The following is a 20,366-nucleotide window of genomic DNA, read 5'->3' as shown; positions in this document are numbered from 1 at the left end:
CATATTGCTTTGCTTCTCTTTCCTGAATGCCTGCATATGGAGCCGTAGAACATCTGATAACAAATAAGAACTGTTCAACTTGGGGACGGGGGGGAGGGGCTTTCTCACAGTTTATAGCATTTTAACAATATTCAGTAAGTAACATTGCTAAAATCTATGACATTAAAGCTGTCCTCCTTAATGACAGATAAAACCTGAACCAAAAAGAGCTAATAGTCCTAGGCAGCCAAATTACTACAGGCAGACCTCAACTTACAACCACAATTGAGCCCAAAATTTCTGTTTTAAGTGAATTTTGGCCCAATTTACGACTTTTCTTACCACAGTTAAGTGAATCACTGCAGTTATTAAATTAGTAAGACAATTAAGTGAACTTGGCTGCCCATTGACTTTGCTTGTCAAAAAGTTGCAAAAGGTGATCACATGACCACAAGATATTGCAACTGTCATAAATATGAGTCAGCTGCCAAGCATCTGAATTTTGATCACATGACAATGATATAGCAGTTATAAGTCACTTTTTTCAGTGATGTTATAACTTTGAACAGTGAGTGAAGCATCTTATCTCCATAAAATGCTGCCCAAGGGAAACATTTGCCTAAAGATCATGTATGATATAGCCATAAGGCATTTCAGATTCCAAAGAAATGGTGCTTCAAAACATTTTGGTATAAATATTCTGTAGGTCAATAAAATGTTTTTGAATAATCATGTATTATACATAATATACCATAAATGTCAGAAGCTCTCTCAATTGACATTTAGCATATAATTCTTGAGAGTTTTAAAATGCAACTTGCATTTCTAGTCTTCATTGTGGAAAAATTCTTAAGGTCCCAGGTTTTCCCTGAACCTTAAATCTTAAGGTTCTTAAATGCAAAGCATACATGGAGCCCAGAGTCAGCTGTATTGACACCAATCTATGTTACTCATTGATAGTAAAAGGTCTGACTTTGGCACCAATATTCATTGTTTTTATTCTAGCCATTAGTACACCACATATGAGAATATACCTAAAGTATTTTAGAATATACCTAAAATATTTGTGTTGTAAACAAATCCATAAATTAATTTCTGCAGACTGGACTTACAGAGTTGTAATTTGTTCTTCCATGGACATTTTACCTAATTTTTGATACCCAGGTGTGTTTAGAGAACACATTTTGTCGTTTTACACTTTGTAAACTTGAAGTGCTGTGGCTAAATTTATGATTATGGGACTGTATTGCCATTCCAAATACTTCACTAGGTCTGACTGAATTTTTACCTACTCCTGAAATTTTGAGTCATTTGTGCGCTCCTATTCGGAGGTGCTTTCATTCTTAAGCAAACACTAATTAGGGCTTTGTTAATTGTACAGCCCTTCTATCAAAGACTTTGGTACTTCTTGGTAAGTCCGATGCTGTGTTAAACTTGCCTCAAGACCAGTCTGGTGATCTCAGTGGAAACTATAGAACTGAGTCAGATCCCATTTCCATTATCATCTTCATTTTATTGATAATGGACAGGACTTCTAAGGCCACAGTTTTACAGATGATGAAATATTCGAAGGAATGTTACTAAATTAAAAACATTCCTTCTCAGTTTCTTTATGATTAACTTTGAGCAATGCTGTGCTTGATTTTCCTCAGCAGGTGGCAATCTTAACAAAGCCAAATGGATTTCCTTAGCTTTCTGCTAACATTCTCATGTCCCTAATGCATAATTTCATATGTTCTGTTTAACAGGTATGTCACTCTTCTAATGTGTGTATAGAACAGCAGGTAACTTGACTTTGTGTATCTATATCAAAGTTGGCAACTTTAAGATGTGTGGACATCAATTCCAATTCTGATGGGGGAATTTTGGGAGTGGAAGTCCCAAACATCTAAAGTTGTCGATCGAGGACTACTGTACCAAAGTTCATTCTGGAATTTCAGACATGAAATTCAATATATTCAATATATTGAATGGTTCCAGTGGTGGGATTCAGCCAGTTCGCACCACTTCAGGAAAACCGGTTGTTAACTTTCTGAACAGTTTGGTGAACTGGTTGTTGGAAGAAATCATTAGGGGCAGAGAACCAGTTGTTAATTTATTTGAATCCCACCACTGAATGGTTCCAATTCAGGAGCAACGTAGCCGTTCTCAATATGGATTTGTTGCAGTAGGAATGATCAACAGACCCAAGAGCATTCTCTTCCAGTTCTCCTTTCTCTCTTGCACCAAGCAGCATGAGGACTTTGCTATGATTTAACTCATCCATATAATCTAAAATTGTAAAACACAATGTGATTGTCAAATAAAGATAGAAAAACTTGTTTTCAGTCATATGTGAAGATTCTTATGGAATCCAATCTGTTTTATGTTGGCTGATGTTGACATCAAAAATATTATACGGGAAAATACTTATTTTTAATTGCAAGTTACAAAACCCATTAATCTTTGCAATAGGCTTAATCTACAAACTCTTGTAGAGTTTGGGCTAAGGCCTATAATTGTCTGAGAATTCCTCTTCTGTCTTCCAGCCCATCTGATAAAATGTTTTTTTCCACCACATCTGAGAAATCACAGGAATGTTTTCCTTTCATTAGAGTATATTGATATTGTGCTGAAGTGAAGCCTTAATCTTTGTTCTTTTGACCATCCTAATATTCTGTGACATATATGCTGTCCAAGTATTTCATCCAATTATATATTTAAACATAGTGTGCTGTTGTGACTCGGCTAGAGCCTTGGGAGCTGTTATCAGACTCTGACAACGAGGGGGCTTTTGAGTCATGTTTGGAAGAGGAGGAGGGTTCTGGACAGGGGTCTGCCTCCGAGCAGGGCTCAGAGAGACTAGTTGGTCCCCAGGTAATGACTGAGCCTTGGGCCAGTGGGGAGGACATAAGAGAGACTGAGCCTTGGAGCAGTGGGGAAGAAACAAGAGAGGCTGAGCAAGAACCCTTCTGTGAGTCTTTTCGGGATGCACGTAGGAGACGAGCTGACCGACGTCAGGCACAACAGAGGACTCCGAGGAGGTGATTGAAACCAGATGTGCCTTGTTAGAGGCTTCCCTTATGGATAAAAGGACTGGTGGTGCCACGCCCTGCTCGCAGAAGTCAACGTTCCTTGATCCTGGATTGTGGTTTCTTTGCTGTGCACTTCGAAAAGTGGTTTGACTTCTGTAATCCTGATTCGTAGAGACTTTGGGAAGAAGGGCTTTGCTTCCGTTTGATTCATCTTGTATTTGCCATAAGAAAGATTTATGTTTGAGTCCGTTATCTTCTGGCAGAGACTTTAATTAGTTTAGTTTGGCTCGCAGCCATTTTGAAACTGAGAACTGATAAAGAGAATTCCCTTTCCTTTTATTTGCCTGTCGTCTGTTAACAAATGAAGAAAGGGGGAACAGAACAGTGTGCCTAGGACAATGTCTAGGCCACCAAATGTTTTTTTTAACCTTTATTTAAAGGAAAGATTAATTTCATTCACAACTATGGTATACATAGAAGATCAGAGTGATTGTGACAATAAAGGGCATTCAGCATTCAAAATATCAGCACAATAAGCCATCACTTTTATATGTAAATTGCTTTTCATATTGTATTACCACCAGTATATAGTATTGTTATTGTAATACATGTGTCTTATATCTTATCAGTAGAATAAAAACCACAACAGTTCAACCAAACTTTAGAAGTTAGAAATTAAATTATATTCATAGCTATTTTGCTCAGTAGTATCAGTAGCATTCTTTTTTTTTGTTGTTGTTGTTAATCTTCCATCACAAATGATACAAGACAGTGGTGGGATTCAAACATTTTTACTACCGGTTCTGTGGGCGTGGCTTGGTAGGCATGGTGTGGTTTGGTTGGCATGGCAAGGGAAGAATACTGTAAAATCTCCATTCCCTCCCTACTCCAGGGGAAGGTTACTGCAGTTCGGGGCCAGTCAGAGGTGATATTTACCAGTTCTATGAACTACTCAAAATTTCCACTACGGGTTCTTCAGAACTCGTTAGAACCTGCTGAATACCACCTCTGGTACAAGATTGCACTCTTATAATATAAGGGGAAGTGAAGTGTTCCTTGGATGAAGTCAGTCTGGTTCTGCCTCCAGATGATTCCATTTCAGAACCTTTCACTGGTAACACGGTTTGTTGAGATTTCACCTTGTAACCCCCAGCAGGTCAACTTGACCAGTTGGTCTGTGTCAGGAGAACTGATGATGGAAATAGCAGCCTCCCTATTCCTGCTGGCAAATCTCTTCTCTAGAAGTGGCTTTAGGGATGATTTAGATTTGCTTTTCCTTCCCCATTTGCTTAGTTGATTAAACACCTATTCAAACATCTATTCAATTTGATTAGGACTTTTCTTGCAAAGACTCTAGATTGTCATTAATTTACCACAATAGTTGGGACTTGAATTTCTGATGGTTGTTAAGTGAGTTGTGCTCAGTTTTATGCTGTGGTGGTTAAGCAAATCATGGTTAATTGAATCATGTCATTTAGCAAATCTGGCTTCCCCCATTGACTTTATTTTTCAGACCCCTCCTGGGAAGATGACAAATGATGATCCTGTGACCCTGGGATGTGGCAACTCTCATAAATGCATGCCAGTTGGCAAGTACCCAAAGTTTGATCATGTGACCATGGGGGATGCTGAAACAGTAATAAATGCAAAACTTGAAATAAGCCACTTTTTTAAAGCATTGCATAACTTCCAACATTTGTTGAACATTGCACAGCTGGTTTGATTACATGGCAAATATGGTCTACCATATGTGACAGCAACTCAGTCCCAGAAACCCTATATCCCTTATATATTAGAATGAGAATATCTCTTTGATGTCTTTGCTAATTAAAGGATTGCCACTGCGATTTTAAGCAGTTTGCCTTGCCTATTAAAAGTGCCAGTACCTAAGGCAGTGTTTTGGAGGTAGGGGATTTAGCAATGCATAATCTTTTGTCAAGTTGTTGCATTGTTTTAATCCAGTGATTACTTTGAAATGCACAATTTCTATACCACATGCCATTATTGTAAATCTTGAAAAGGATTCCAGTCAGTTAAAATACCCACAAGAACAACTGGGTCCACTGCAGAGCCCACGCTGCTTAAAAAGAAACCAGCAACTGATGTCTAGTTAGGAACAATACAAAAGGAATAACCAGTCTATCAGTATTGAATCTGCAGACGTGAACAACTATATTCACATGTTTTGAACATCAGAATAGGCAAACATTCTGTGGGGAGACTTATTTGGAATGTTGGTCACACTCACAAAATGGCAGCCAGGAAAGTCTTGCCTATCTACTGATGACTTTAGACAATCTTTGACTTATGACTGGTTGCTTCACGACAGTTTGAAGTTACAACACTCTCTCTGCAAGTTACTCATGACCTACTTCCCAAGTTAATATTCCAGTGTCCCTGTCGTCACAGGCAGAAAACTCAGGTGGATTTGCCCTTACAACTGACCACACGGATGCTATCTTCCTCCATTCTGCCTTGCTGGGCCCCCAGAGGCCTTGGGATTGTTTCCCATCCCACCGGCTCCAACCACCTCCTCCCTCCCCATCCACCATCACCGCTGGCACATGGTTTGTGTGGAACCAAAAACATTGTTCCAGAATGTTTCCAGCGTGTTTCTTTGCAATATGCTATCTATTTAATTATTTTAATTAAAAAGATCTTTTTAAAAAACAAGGCAAAGAATCTGGAGAGCCCCAATGAGATTTGGGGTGCACACTCACACTACATTGTTACACCAATTGATTCAGTAATATCAGCCAGATGTATAGGCATCCTTATTTAGTACAATTTCATCATATGAATCACTATTTGTGCTGAAATTTTGTTTAAGCTAAATAACATGTTATGACTGTCTCAGCATTGAGTATTATATGTACTACATCTAACTCCTAGGTGTATAGCTTTTTTGTAATTATGAAATGAAGATATAATTACTAATTTAAAAACTCTGGCTTTTAGTCTTCTTGAAAATGTCATGATCCACCCCCATTATTACTATCTGGGGATTAAAGCAGAGTTCTGCACATTAAAAACCAATGAAACTTAGTGATGAAAGATGGCCAGCTGTACATTCTTAGTACTTTTAATTACCTTCATATGTTCCCAGAACAATCATTTGACACGTACCAAACAATGCTTAAGGCTCAGGACTAAAAACATAAATACAAGGCATACTTTTATTCACTTTTTAAAACTTGAAAGAAGTCCAAACAAACAGTTTGTTCTTAAAACTGCCCCCAACTCCAATTTTGGCAGCTGTAGCTTTTAACTTGTTTAATCACATAGGGCAAATCTGTTTTGTGACATGAATCTCTGGATTCCAGTATAAAACTGACTGGTTCAAAGTTTCTTCCTTCTAAAAGATTTTTAAAAAGCAGTATTTTTTCAAATGAATGGCTTTCCCATAGAAATTTATCAAATGAAAAATGACTCCAGAACAACAGCAGCCTGATGCAGACAGATCTTTTAAAAGTTTGTATTTTGGACTACCCTTCTGGATTTGTTCTAATCCATTGTTATATTAAATGTATTAAAAAGGCAATACCATTAAAAAAAACTTTTGTGACATGGACGTTATAGGATTGACTTTTTTCAGAATTATTAATGCAACTGTAAGTAAAGTTACAAGGTCCCACTAATAGCTAAAACAGATTGCTAAAAGGAAACAGTTACTAGAACTCTGGAGGAAATTCAGTCAACTCTCTTGATTCTGCTCCCAAGCTCAACCTGTCTTTCTCCTACATAGCAGCCATAAGTACTATTAATAAGGCCATTGCCTGGATCACATGAAGTTTCCTGGATCCTCTCAGAAGCCATAAAAAGACCAGCACATTCCTGACCTTGTTTGCTTCTGTAATTCCAGACTATCAAGGATATTATTGAATTTGGCTATCAATATAAATCCTAACATGATCCAGAGGTGGGAGCCTACCGGTTTAACAACCGGTTCACTGAGCGCGCATGCGCAGTATAAAGAAGACTTACTTTCCGGATTTATGCTTGGGAAGGAAAACAGCTGAGGCGTGGCAATCTACTATGCTGTGCGACTCAGCTGAGCAAATAAAGGTAGGTAAAGTGTAGAGGCGGGCGGGCACGCCCACTTGCTCCCACCTGATCTTCGGAGCTACCAGTTCACCCGAACTGGTCCAAACCGGTAGAATCCCATGCCTGAGTAAATCAAGTTTTCTATTGGCACCAACAGACAAATATGAAACAATATTAGGATATTCATTTCTCTTTTTCAATTTGAGTTTCATTCTTTGTTTTGCAATCATCATCTAGGGCAGTGATGGTGAAACATTTTCTTACGGCGTGTCAAAATGGACTATCACACATGCGCAGGTGCCTACACCAATTCCATCCTCCCGCCCACCTCCTCGTGTGCACGTGAGACCCCCCCATGCATGCATGACCCCCTCCTCAGGATCCAGAAGCTTTTCTGAAGCCTGGAGAGAGCGAAAATGACCTCCCCCCGGCCCCCAGAAGTCGGAAACAGATCGTTCCTGAATTCCCGGTTGGCCCGTTAGGACCGTTTTTCACCCTCCCCAGCATCCGGAGGCTTTCCTGGGGAGGGTGAAAATGGCCTCCCCTGGCTCTCTGGAAGGGCAAAAAATAGCACATGCGTGCTGGAGCTGACAGCTGGCATGCCAGAAAATATGGCTCTGCGTGCCACCTGTGACACGCGTGCCATTGGTTCACCATCACCGATCTAGGGAAATTGATTTGACTGATAGAGGAATGCATGTGAATAAATAGGATACATGTAAGCAAATATAATAGGCCACAATCATGGAATGGAACAAAATGAGACATGGTATAATTTCAAAATTAAAATAGACATTTTTTCTCTTACATTTGAACTGATTGTACGGATAGAACGAACTTCTAGCATATGTATAGGAAAAATATTTATTCCTATTTCTACTGAATTCATTTCTATAAATGATGCTCAAGCCCTGAATAAAAGATTGCCTTTTTTGTGCAGCCTAATGGAATAGTTTCTAATGCACCAAGGAACTGAATCTCCTGTTTATTACTAGTGGAATGGCTGCCAATAGGCAAAAGGAATATTTTAAATTAACATTTCAGAGCCTATAAATATATGCTTATTCTCTTGTCAAAATGGCACAGGCCCACATATGAGTCTTCACTTTGCTGCCTTACGGTAAGAAAGCAGCTTATTTAAGCATAGAAACCCATCATTTATATTATATTCTGCAGGCTGGTCAAATATTTACCTAGATTTCATTTTTAAGCTGGGTTTTGCTATTCCTTTTGCCAATTTCATTAAAATCAGATTATAAACCCACCCAGTGCCAAATGCTCAACATCCCACTAGTAGTTCAATCTGTGCTTCATTTCAGAAATTATTGGACCTTTGTTTCTGCAATATACAACATAAATATTAATTGATATTTTAAATGGGATGCACTGTGTTTTTCTAAATACATCACTTCTCAAAGATAACTTTTTAAATTAAAATGCAGAGCTCTGGAAATTATTAACATTTCATCAGCCTCGTTGCTCAGCATGGATAATTATTCTAGTTCATAATATTTTGGGGATTTATACTACTGGGCAGAAAATGAATTCTGTCTTATTTTCCTTTTATTCTATTTACGTTACAACATACGTCAAACTTCACAAATGAATTTCATTATTCTTGCTTGCATTCTTTATAGAATAATATTCCTAGCAGAAAATATATACTTATAAAACATCGGCTAGCAACTGAAAAGAGTTAACTGGCAAAAGCAGGACAACAACCAGAAAAGGACTGAACAACAGGCAAGAGATAAAAAGGGGTGGGAGTTTAGTAAGAATAGTCTGCATTATCTCAATCTTACACCACAAGTACAGAACTTTTCAGAGTTGCTGGAAACAGGCTTGTGGATAATTAGCATGGACAGTTCCAAAGGGAAGAGCCTTTGATTATTCCAGCTTTAACTCATTTGTGCCACAATAGCAGGAAAATAGATACAAAATAGGACACCAGGTGATCCCGCCTCAGTTCCACATTATGAAAGAAACAATATGAAGAATGTGGATGTTCTGAAGGAAAAAAAAATATTTCCAAAGTCTTCATGTTATGGAGGCTGTACTGAGAACCAAACAACAACTACTGCCAACAGATTTCAGCAAGATGGTATCTTTTACAGTAAGTTGTCCATATTGTAACCCATCTATAGGAACTAGGCAAATACCACTGATATCATCATTGTCTACAATCTGAAGCTGCTGCCATGATATAGGGTAGTGAGGCCGAACCTTTTTTGGCTCGTATGCCATAAGCGGGGGGAGTGCAGGGGGGTCATGCGCGGGCATGTTGCACCCATAATGCAACATATGACTACCCCCAATACGCATGCGCACATGACAGGCACTCCTCTCATTTTTTGCATTTTTTTTCCGCCCTCCCTAGGCTCCAGAGGCTTTATAGGAGCCTGGAGAGGGTGAAAACAGCCTCCCCTGTCCCCCCAGAGGCCCTCCGGAGGCTTCAAGAGCTTCCCTGAAGCCTCCGGAGCGCAAATAACGGCCCTATGGGCAAACCAGAAGTTCGGGAACGGACTTCCGGTTTGCTCGTAGGGCTGTTTTTAGTCCTCTGGAGCCTTCAGAGACCTTCAGGAGGCTTCCCTGAAGGCTCCGGAGGAGTAAAAATGACACTACGAGCAAACCGGAAGTCACTTGTAGGCAGTGTCAAATGACTGCTCAAGTCAATATGATTTAAATCAGGAATGTCCTTTTGAAATATAGACCGTTGCACGCATTAATACACTGGAGGAATTGAGATTATCATAAAGCACTTTAAAAATAAATAATGCCGATTTTGTTTGCTAAAGTTTCCATGAAATTCTATCCAAAGATTGTGAAGAATGTAAACATCAGTTTCTGCTCAGGCTAATCAAAGTGAAGCTGATGGAAACCATCTGCCCCACAAACGAGATTAAGAAAGACAAGCTCACTCTTGCCCGCTCCAAATCTAAAGGCACTTGGATAACTTTATTTACAGTGCACATCACCCTGATTTTGAAAGAATTGAGATAAAGTGGAGAATTAAAAATATTAGTAAATAGCTCATCAGAATCTTGAAACTTTATCAAAGGGATTAGTTATAAAATTGTAAAAAGGGGTGGAATTTGGAATGGTAGATATTCACTCACTATAATATGATTGGCTAAACAAGATTGACTATAAAACAGAAAGAGAACTGCTGGGTGTGGAATTCAGTCTTATAATAGAAGGTTCATATATTTGCTGGCAGCCCTAATAAACCAGGTAAATTCAAGAGATGGCATTTCTGTAAAATTTTTACCAACAGAACATTCCAGCTGTTAAAGTTAAAGTCTACAATTGCTTTGGATAGTGAGATGGGCAACATAGAAATTTAATTAATAAATAAATCCAGGAAAATAACTTGTGTCCTAAGCTCTTATAGGAAGAAACTTTTAGGGGAATAATGCTCAGTTTATAAAAAGTTTACGTTGCAAAAGAGATAAATATACTGAATTTACAGAACATTGCAGCACTGAAAGCTATTTTAATATTATTACAAATGAGAGTTTTTCTACCAGTATCTTCTGGAGTCATTGTTCCATTAGCAACTTGATGTGGTTCTGTGAAAGACTAAAAACAAAATAATTGAAATATCCATTATATAATAGCGTATGCTATTGTATTATATAATGTTGATAAAAATGTACAACCCCCTCCTTTGTCTAGTAATTTTCATTATTCCTGTGATTATGAGGTTAATCTGCTTTTCTTTTAGGAAAGCAGATCAGGAACTGGTTTTAGGGGATCAATTGCTAGAAACCTCTAAGAAGGTTGCAGTAATACAGCTTTTAGCTATCATGTGATACTTCTCTGTTAATTGGGGGATGGGTTTTTCATGTAATTTTATTCTTTGTATTTTTTGATACCTGTTGTATTTCTTTTTTATGAGTTGTAATTAAATACTCACCTACAATCTGCAGTCAGAATATCGTAACATCACTAAGTGAAAACAATTCATATAACAAAACCTTACAAACATCGCATCATGGCATTTTATTTCCCATAAAATACAGATGGATCCAGAGGCAGAATGTTTTCCGTCCCAAGATTTTGGGGAGAGTTGAACAAGCTCCTTTATTTGCCATTTACAGCATAGAAGCAAAGAGAAGGACGAAATGTAGATATCTATTTATTTAACAGTTAAGATTTCATAAAGAAAGTAGAAAAATGAAACATGTTAAGATATATGGTGTTTTGGGTTCAGTTCCAAAAAGGTGCTTAAGAGCACATAAGTATAACACTTGTCTGCAACTTTTTAAAGCAGCTTTAGCTTTTCCCTTTATTGCTGTGTGATCCTGGAACGGATGCAGATCTGACTATCATAGCTACTCATTGTAAATAATGTCCCAGAAATAGGGGTATTCATCATCAAATTGTGAATCTTGTTTACGTCATTGCATGAGAAACATGTCCTCCTGTCTTTTATTACAGAATAAGTATTGGAAAGGTAGAACCTAGATTCAGTGAAGCTCAGTACACAATGTGTCCAAATCATGTCAATTCCCACACATAAAAAGCCTTGGAGCCTATATAACTCTCTTCAAGATAATTTAGCCATGATTCAAAGGATCAAACTAGACTCTGTAGTTAATAGAATCTATTTGAAAACAAAGGAGTAATTGGATCTGTTCAATGACTTGCTTTTCTTTCATATTCCTTGCTGTACAAATATATAATTTTATATATAGAATCCACCCTCCATTTTTAAAAAAGTATTAAGAACTCTACTATTGTTTTTTTTTTAATTAAAGCAAGAAGTTAGCAGACGAGCCTGAAATAAGAAGTTCAATTTTAGTGCAATAATTTGACCCAGCATATTGAAACAGCTTTGTTCCAACTTTTTATATATTTGTTTATCCTGTTTTATGCTGAAGCATGTTATTAAATAATTCTCAAGGATTTATGTAATGTTTATACTAACTATTTTTGAAACTTACATTATCAAAGGCATTTCTAAGATACTGGATATTTAAAAAACAATTAAATCTGATAATTCTGGAACTTCTTGCAAATCTTGAGTGGGAGGCATTGAATGTGAGGCATTTGTGAAGATGAAATAATATAGGAAAAAATACTTAACCAAACTGATTTGCAGAAAAGATGTGCCTGCCTACATTTTAATCTTGGTGCTGAACCCATTTCTCCTCTTTTATCCTGATTGTAATTTTTAAGCTTTTATCCAGATAAAGGTACATTTGAGGGTGGGAGTTGCTTCCCACAGTGGATTGCCAAAAATAGTATTTGGAAGGATGGGAAAATACCTCTGCCTGGAATGTTGGAAAAGGAGTTTAATAAAAATAAATAATAAATTAACAGATTTAATTTCGTTTACATCTGATATTTCTGTGCATCTGATAGGATGTTATCATGTGAAAATTCTAAATATCGAAATAAGAATATTTGTTCTGCTCTTAAACTATTTCCCATAGAATTGTTGTATCCCCCCCCCCAGATGCAAAGCTAGACTTCTGACAATTTGGATGAAAGTTATCTATTTAGTGCCAGAAGATTAAAAGAAGATGTCCAAGTAGATTTTTTTTAGACTTCCCATCCTTTTGTTACTCAATTTATCTACTCTTTAGCATTTCAGATCTAGAACTAATAACACAATTTAGGCTACTGAGATCTAAGGACAGAGGTTTGCAAATAATAGTTTGGAATAAGTATCATTTTTCAGCTAGGATAGAGAACTTGGTTTCTCTGTAAGAGAGAGTTTCTCCTTTGAAATTTGCTGCTAAATCAAGAAATAAAATATCAGGGACAACTACAGGAGAGCAATTGACTGAACTGTTGAATGTCTGGAAGGAGGTGGTGGAGTTGGCGTGGAGAAAGCCTGTGCATTTGAAGGACTACCGCTGGAATAAGGGAGGGAAACAGCAGGCAGGAACAGGAAGGGCCCAAGAATTTTTGCTAAAAAATAACTGCTCAGTATGAATATTTGTAGGCATCTTTAGAACATCCTTATCACTTTGTATTCTGTACATTTTCAAGGCAGCAGCTGTCTGGCAGGCAGCTTTGCCAGCGAGACTTTTAATGTGGATGTTTCTTACAAAGAAAAATACAGGCTGACCAGAAAGACTGGAATTTCAGCTTCCCCCTCCCCATTTCCTTGGATTTCTTCTCCCCCACCTCCTGCTGCAACTCTTTTAAACAAGACATTATTGGGTCAGTGCCTCATTTTACCCTTTCCAAGCTAGTGGCTTCCTTGGCTAGAGCAAGAAAAGGACACGGTTACCTGTAAGTACTATTTTTTTGTTCTTTCTCTTCGGTTGCTTTCTCTAATAATTGAGTGTTGCAATGTCATATTTGCAGAATAACATAATGTCTTGTAAATGCTCAAGTTTCATAGAACTGAAGTTTTCTTAAACCATGTGCATGAGAAAAGTTTTTGAGATGAAAGTAAAAATCTAATGGGGAAAGGGAAAAACAATATTGTAACAAAATACCATTAAAGAAAGTTGTGGCATCAATTCTCTTGCCTTAGTAGCTTATGTTGTATAATGAAACTCTGGACACAACAAATCTTAAACCACCTACATCTTGTCTTGACTGCTCATTCTGCCTTTACAAAACTTGGAAAGAGGAAGATTGTTTTTCCCACTGTTCTCAGCATGGGAGAAACTGAGAAACATATTTTACACAATATGTTTAACCTGCTGAGCAGTGCAAGTATCTCATGCTTTTTTATTAAGCAAGATTGCAAATCTTTTAGAGCCTTGCAGTGTGTTTACTAGGAACTTGTAGTATATTTACTAGGAACAGATTAACTTCCTAAGCAATTTAGCATGCTTCAAATGACAGGACAAATGTTGAACCCCAATCAAAAGTATTTTTGCAACTTGTAAAATTTTTATAATAAAGGAAAGATTCAGTAATGACTTGCAAATAAATAGAATACATCTCATTGAATTGATTGGCTTATACAATTAGTGTAAGGTTATAAAAGAAAAATAAATGGGGTTATAAATTGAATAAATAAATAAAATTATATTTTTAAGATGCCAGCTAAATCCAAGGTTTTAGGAAATAGCTTCCTGCTCATTATTGAAATAAGCATGGTCTACAATCCAGCACACGCTGCTTAATATATTAATGATTTTAATAAGATTTAGGTTGCAGTCTTAAATTCACTGATTAAAGAATAAATCTCATCAAACTCAGCAGGAGTCTGTCTTTTAATTTGCTTAAAACTGAATTGCCCAATATCCCAACTGCAAAGGATTTCCCCCCTGGATTGTAAAAATTCCTTTGTCTGTCTGAAGACCATTTTCATCTGTCATGCTGTTAACTTATCATTCTTTGTTTTCCAACAAATGTTTTCTTTTGTTTTGAAAATATTTTTTTAAACCTAGAAAGTTATAATATTCCCTTGCTATATTTAGTCAGCAATGAGATACATCTTGTAGAATTCATTTGTAAGATCTGGCATCTTCTGCTAATCCATTTTCTCTGTGAAGTATTAAATAGCTTTCAGATTTGTGGTTCTGTTTTAACGTCCTCCTGCACTCATAAAGAACAGAGCAAATAAAGAAGTTTTAAGATCAAGTTGCTTTTGTCTTTGGGGAAGACATTTGGAAATAATATTCAGTGTTCACAATTCTTACAGAAGAAAAATAGTGATAAAACATTTTGAGTGTGATTTTCTTTTTCTTCCAGTGAGTGCCTTTCCAGAAACATTAAATTAGTTTCATCTCTATAAATGTATCTGCTTTTCCAACAATCAGTAATTTTAAATCTTCAGCTTGACTGTCTTTTGCTGAGATGTGAGGAGAGTTAGTTTCTTCTACATCCTCTTTGACTGTTAAAAGGATTTTTTTTTTACCTCCAACAGAGAAGTGAAATGTACATAATTTTGCAGTTGCACTACCATGGTTATAGGATTAAAAAGAAAGTTGCTGCTTGCTACCCTGATATGAAACATGCTCATTGGAATCAGGCACCACATTTTTGCTTAAATAAATAAACTTTTAAACAAGAAGGGTAACAAAATGAATATGTATACAACTAGCTCTTTGGTATCTATGAAATATTTAAAAAGAAAAAAGAAAAAGAAAGAAAAAGGACAAAGAAAATGAGCATAAGCCAAAATTTTGGTGCCAGCTCTATTTGTGCTACTCCCGCATTATATCTTTGGTTCTAGGAATTTGTGGGGAGCAGAGAGTAAGTGGTGGAAGTGGTGAATTCTGCATTGTGATCTTATGATACAAACGCAGCTCAAAACCTGCAAAAGGCTACTAGACATTTGTATCATAATGTCATGATGCATATTTCAGCATTGTGCCACCCTTCTAGCTAGGAATGGATGCCTCAGGTGCAGAGGTAGGTTTCTGCCAGTTCGGCCCAGATTGGGCGAACCAGTAGTGGTGGCAGCAGGAGGCTCTGCCCACCTGCCCGCACGCTTCTGCACATGCGCAGAAGTGTCGCACAAGCGAGTGTGCATGAGCGAACTGGTAGAAAAAAAATGGAAATGCACCACTGCTCAGCTGGGTGGGCTTGGAGTTCCTTGAGGTTCAAGGATTGGTTTTCAGCCCGAATAGCTAAGTTCAAGTAAAAATATTGACCGGACAGGTTTTATTTTCTCTATATTTAATGGTCTGTGAGAATAATCTTGGGAGACAGGAAAAGGCTCCACAGCTAGACACTGGTCAGACAAAAGCTATCTCAGCCCATGGAATGAAGACAAAGAAAACATCTCAGAAGGGACCCTTCCTAGTTCTGTAGGAAGTACAGGGAGGGGGGGAAGATTCTGTTATTTGTAACCCTACAATAAATTTAGCATTAAAACTAATGATTTTGATTTCCTGACTATCTCAGAAAGCTGACACTAAGGTAAAGGGGCATGGTAAAACAAATCTAGCTGGCTGTTAGAAATTCTCTTTTCACTTCCTATTAAACCCAATTTTAAGCTTTTATTCTTGATAGTAGGCATGTCTGCAAAGATTCAGTGGCATGTTTGAGAGTGAGGGAGGGAGACTTACAATGTTTTTTTAAACCTTCCTAATGAAATGTTTTGCTTAGATTACAATAGTTATCTGTGGCAGATTTTCAAAGGCTTCAGAAAAATTGGCTGAGAAGGTGAATTGTCAGCTGTGTTTCTTTTGATTTTTAGATAAATATTCCTTGCTAAATACAGGCAAGATAAGAGAATTTGTTTTTGTTTTTTTTAAGAGAGTCTTGCATTTCAAAGAAAGCAAAACAACCCTTACTAAACGATTTGGAAGTCATATTGTTGCTATCTTTGTTCTTTTAAAGTTCATGTTATATCCTTGCTAAAGTTGTCTTATTTTAAAGTGGTGTGCCTCAATTACTTATCCCCAAAGAAAAATACCTGCAGGCAAAATTCAATTCTGTATAAGCTCATGTCAGGGATGAAATCCAGCAGGTTCTGACAGGTTCTGGAGAACTGGTAGCGGAAATTTTGAGTAGTTTGGTAACCGGCAAATACCATCTCTGGCTGGCCCCAGAGTGGGGTGGGAATGGAGATTTTGCAATATACTTCCCCCAGGAGTGGGGAGGGAATGGGGTTTTTGCAGTATCCTTCTCCCACCATGCCCACCAAGCCACTCCGACAGAATCGGTAGTAAAAAAATTGAATTTCACCACTGGCTCATTCCTACCTCTTCATCATCCACTTCTTCAGCTGGGAGATCTGAGGAGATTTGTGCTTATATTTCCTTGATCACAAATCCAATCCTCTGTGCAATCTGGGGTCCCAGCTACATAATTCAGGGTGGAAAGTATATGTGTGTTTGAACCATTGCTCAATTTTTGGTCTTACAAGCAATCTAGCTCTTGCTTGACCTACTTCAATTCCTCATTAAATGAAACTCTGAACAGGCCCAAGAGCTTTCCTTGTAGGCAGAGATTACTATGACAAACATACAAAGCTCCTTTTCTTGCATGTGAATGCTTACCTTACGGCAATGGGAAAAGCATTGGGGCGTGGAGTAGAATGGGAGGCAGAGACGCCAATGCACCTCCATACCTGTAGCCTGGTAGATGGGCAACTCAACAGGTAGCTCAACTTTTGTTCAAAGCAACTGACTACATATGCCCTGGTGTAGGTTAACCTTATGTGGGTTAAAAAGACAATTCCCACCATACATTAATAAGAGAGATTAATGTTTGGAAATGATGCTCTATGGCTGGAGAAACAAAGTCATGGAAATTATCCAATCAGTTTCCTTAATTTGTCCTGCACCAAATCTGAAAAGACATCACTACTTGATGGTCTTCTTCCTGAGGCATAATACAGTTTGGGAATCAAATCAATGCAATTGATGATAGGATACATTTCTGCTGACTCAAGGATTAGATTATGGGTTGGATTAGGGACTTTTAAATTCTATAGATATCAGTAGTATAGAAGGAGCATTTTTCATAAATAGCAGTATTTTGTCAATAGTGAGTATCCCTTGTGCCCTGTTTCCCTGAAAATAAGACCTCCCCAGATAGTAAGCCCAATCGGGCTTTTGAGTGCATGCACTAAAATAAGCCCTCCCCTGAAAATAAGCCCTTCCTGAAAATATTGCAACACAGCTGCAGCCATGAGGTGACCACACTCGCCGCCTCCTTATTATTGCACCTCAAACATAATAAGACCTCCCTGAAAATAAGGCCAATGCTTATTTCGGGGGTCAAAAGAAAATAAGATCTTGTCTTATTTTGGGGCAAACACAATAAGTGAAAAGTATTTCACAAACTGCATTAAATAAAACTTAGATTGCATTTGTATATTGGACTATACCTATTTCTGAGACTATGCAAGAAAATGGTGATGAACTGACACGATTGCTTTATTATTTTTATATCTTCATTTATGTGGCACTTTGAAATGTAAAGCGTATAGATCCTTGCTCTGCAACACTTGTACTGAAATCAGTTGACTGAAAACTGTGAGGGATAGGATAGTGATATTATGTTTATTGGTCACAAAACACCTTGTAGCTCTTCCATTTTTCTTTTCAACTTTTTTTAAAAAGAAACTTTCCAAAGAAGCAATGAGACAAAATGGGACAGTATCACTTCAAAAATCCAGATTGTGCAGTAACAGTCGGCAAGCCTGGAACTAGCTACACAATTAACAGTTACATTCAAGCAACAGTTAGTCATTAGATATTAGCCTTTTTGAGTGATTGGTTTTGTGCCATCAAGTTCTTTTCAACTCCTGATGACTACATACATTTTTGTCCATGATGATCCATCTCTAATATGATTTAAAAAAAAAAAACTTCCAACAATGCCATCGTCATCACTGTAAACTAAGTCCATTTAACCTTCCTCTCTTTCCTTCCATGTTTCTCAGCATTACAGCCTTCTCTGGAGAGTTAGGTCTTTGTATAATGGTCCAGAGTAGGATAAAACGATCCTAGTCATTTGTACCTCATATGAAAACTCTGGATTGATCTGTTTTCTTGGCTGTTTAGAGTATTCTCTAGACTTCAAAAGTGTCAATACTCTTCCTATCTAGATACATATTGACTTTGTTATTAGATAGATATTAAAGTGTTTCAAAGTCCATTTTATTCTGCTGGAATTTTAAGATAGACACAGCTTGTAAAAGGACCAGCTGCAAACATGCTCGTGTTTCTCTCTGTGGCACTCATCCTATAAAAAAAATGTTTCAACAGGTAGAACACCTGCACCAAATAATGGCTGAGAAGATACAGTAGCTATTTTCTTAAAGAAAAATGAAATATGCATTTTTGCGGGGGAAATAATAAGGCAGCTTTTAGCTTCACTAGGTATAAAAAGTTAGAATTCTTGTTTATTTTCTTACAGTTGCCAACAATTTTTTTCCTTTGACTTTCCCCCTCAAAGCATAAGAAAGCTTATTTCTCTAAAATCATATTTTCTATGCAGAACTGCTCATGTGGCATTATAAAAAATGATTATAAATCACCTCATGAAACTGAACACAACATTTAAGTAATGCCCAGTTGCCAATTCATGGTTTTATAAGATGTTATGTGGGGTTTGTTTTTTTCTTACAATGAAAAAGGATTCTGTTTTAACTGAATATAAAACATCTGTGTACCATCAGAGTATTTTGGCTCCTCATCATTATATAATTAAAAGATATCCCAAGGCTTCTGAAAAGAATCTACCTCAATTATCAAATCCTTTTTAGAAGCCTTGGGCTGTCTTTTAATTATAGAATGATGAAATTCATGAAAAATACACTACTTATTTTTGCTACAGACTTAAAGAGTACAGTGAAAGAAATCCATTTTCCATTCTTGATTCAATATACAAAATATTGAATATAAAATATTCTTGAAAATATTAATTCAAAATTGATATACATATCCACATTCACTACTTCTGAACAGGAAAGGCCTAAATATGAGAGTCAGTTGCTACAGATAAATATAATCAATCAATATCACAACCCTTTTCTGCATTAGTTTTATACATTTTTGATAATTTGGGATAGATAATTTGGGATGCCTTACTCCTGTGGTTATCGTGGGCAGACAATTGCTCCATTCACCTATAAAAGAGTGATGCATATAAAAGCTACTAAAACGATCACTTGATGACTACCTATTGACACATCTTTTCACCTCTGTAATAATAAACAATTGGGTGAATGACAGACATCATTAAATGCTTTCATACATGTTTAATGAGACAGGAGTCTCTAGGAAAGATCAAGATGGCAACCACACTGCTCTGTGATTGAAGATCTGCCTGTTTTTATATACATTTACTATATGGTACATTAAAAACAAAACAAATGAAGTTTCAATCACACCGTTATGGTCCCCATCTTGTCTCCCTGCCACATACTGTAAGGCTTTTCTCATTTGTTGGGTCGACATTGGCTAGTCTTAGGAAGTGTGAATTCCAATTCATTCATTCACTCGCTCGCTCGCTCGCTCACTCACTCACTCATTCATTCATTCATTCTATTTAGCTAGCAGAACATGAGGTACATGAGATACAAAAGTTGGCATAACTTTTGTATCTCATGTAAATAAGAAACAGGCATTTTCTATAGAGCTAGATGTCAGCCATGGTGCTCTCAGCGGCTTGGGGCTGCCATTCCGTTGGTGGGGAGATTTGTGACTGGAGCGTTTCATGACTCGGATCACTGCTGTGCCACATTTGTTTTCCTGCCGCGCCAAGAGCTTAAAGGACCTTCGGATCCTGCAATGACTTTCATACAGAATGGCACCAGCGCAGGCGTGGCAATGTAAATCAACATGGTCTGTCATGTCATTGGACTATATTGGGTGTATTGCGCGTGCGTAGAAAAAGGCGGGCCATAGGAGGGCAGGGCACAGGAGGGAAGTACAGAATTACAGGCTTGACTTT

At 37.4% G+C, this 20,366-nt stretch overlaps 1 protein-coding gene across 1 annotated transcript in view; it reads left to right on the top strand.

The window, feature by feature from the left end:
* The first annotated feature begins 13,159 nt into the window (after positions 1–13,159).
* Positions 13,160–20,366, top strand: part of FREM1 (FRAS1 related extracellular matrix 1) — a 94,103-nt gene continuing 86,896 nt past the window's right edge. Inside the window, exon 1 of the mRNA XM_087716089.1 lies at positions 13,160–13,283. The gene's annotated coding sequence lies outside the window, so the exon portion shown is untranslated. The remainder of the gene's footprint in view (positions 13,284–20,366) is intronic.

Source organism: Thamnophis sirtalis, unplaced genomic scaffold (assembly GCF_051295495.1).
Source record: "Thamnophis sirtalis isolate CommonGarterSnake01/CBP01778 unplaced genomic scaffold, rThaSir2_p1.2 scaffold_5, whole genome shotgun sequence".
NCBI classification, from domain to species: Eukaryota; Metazoa; Chordata; class Lepidosauria; order Squamata; family Natricidae; genus Thamnophis; species Thamnophis sirtalis.
This window is presented reverse-complemented; position numbering and strand designations above follow the sequence as displayed.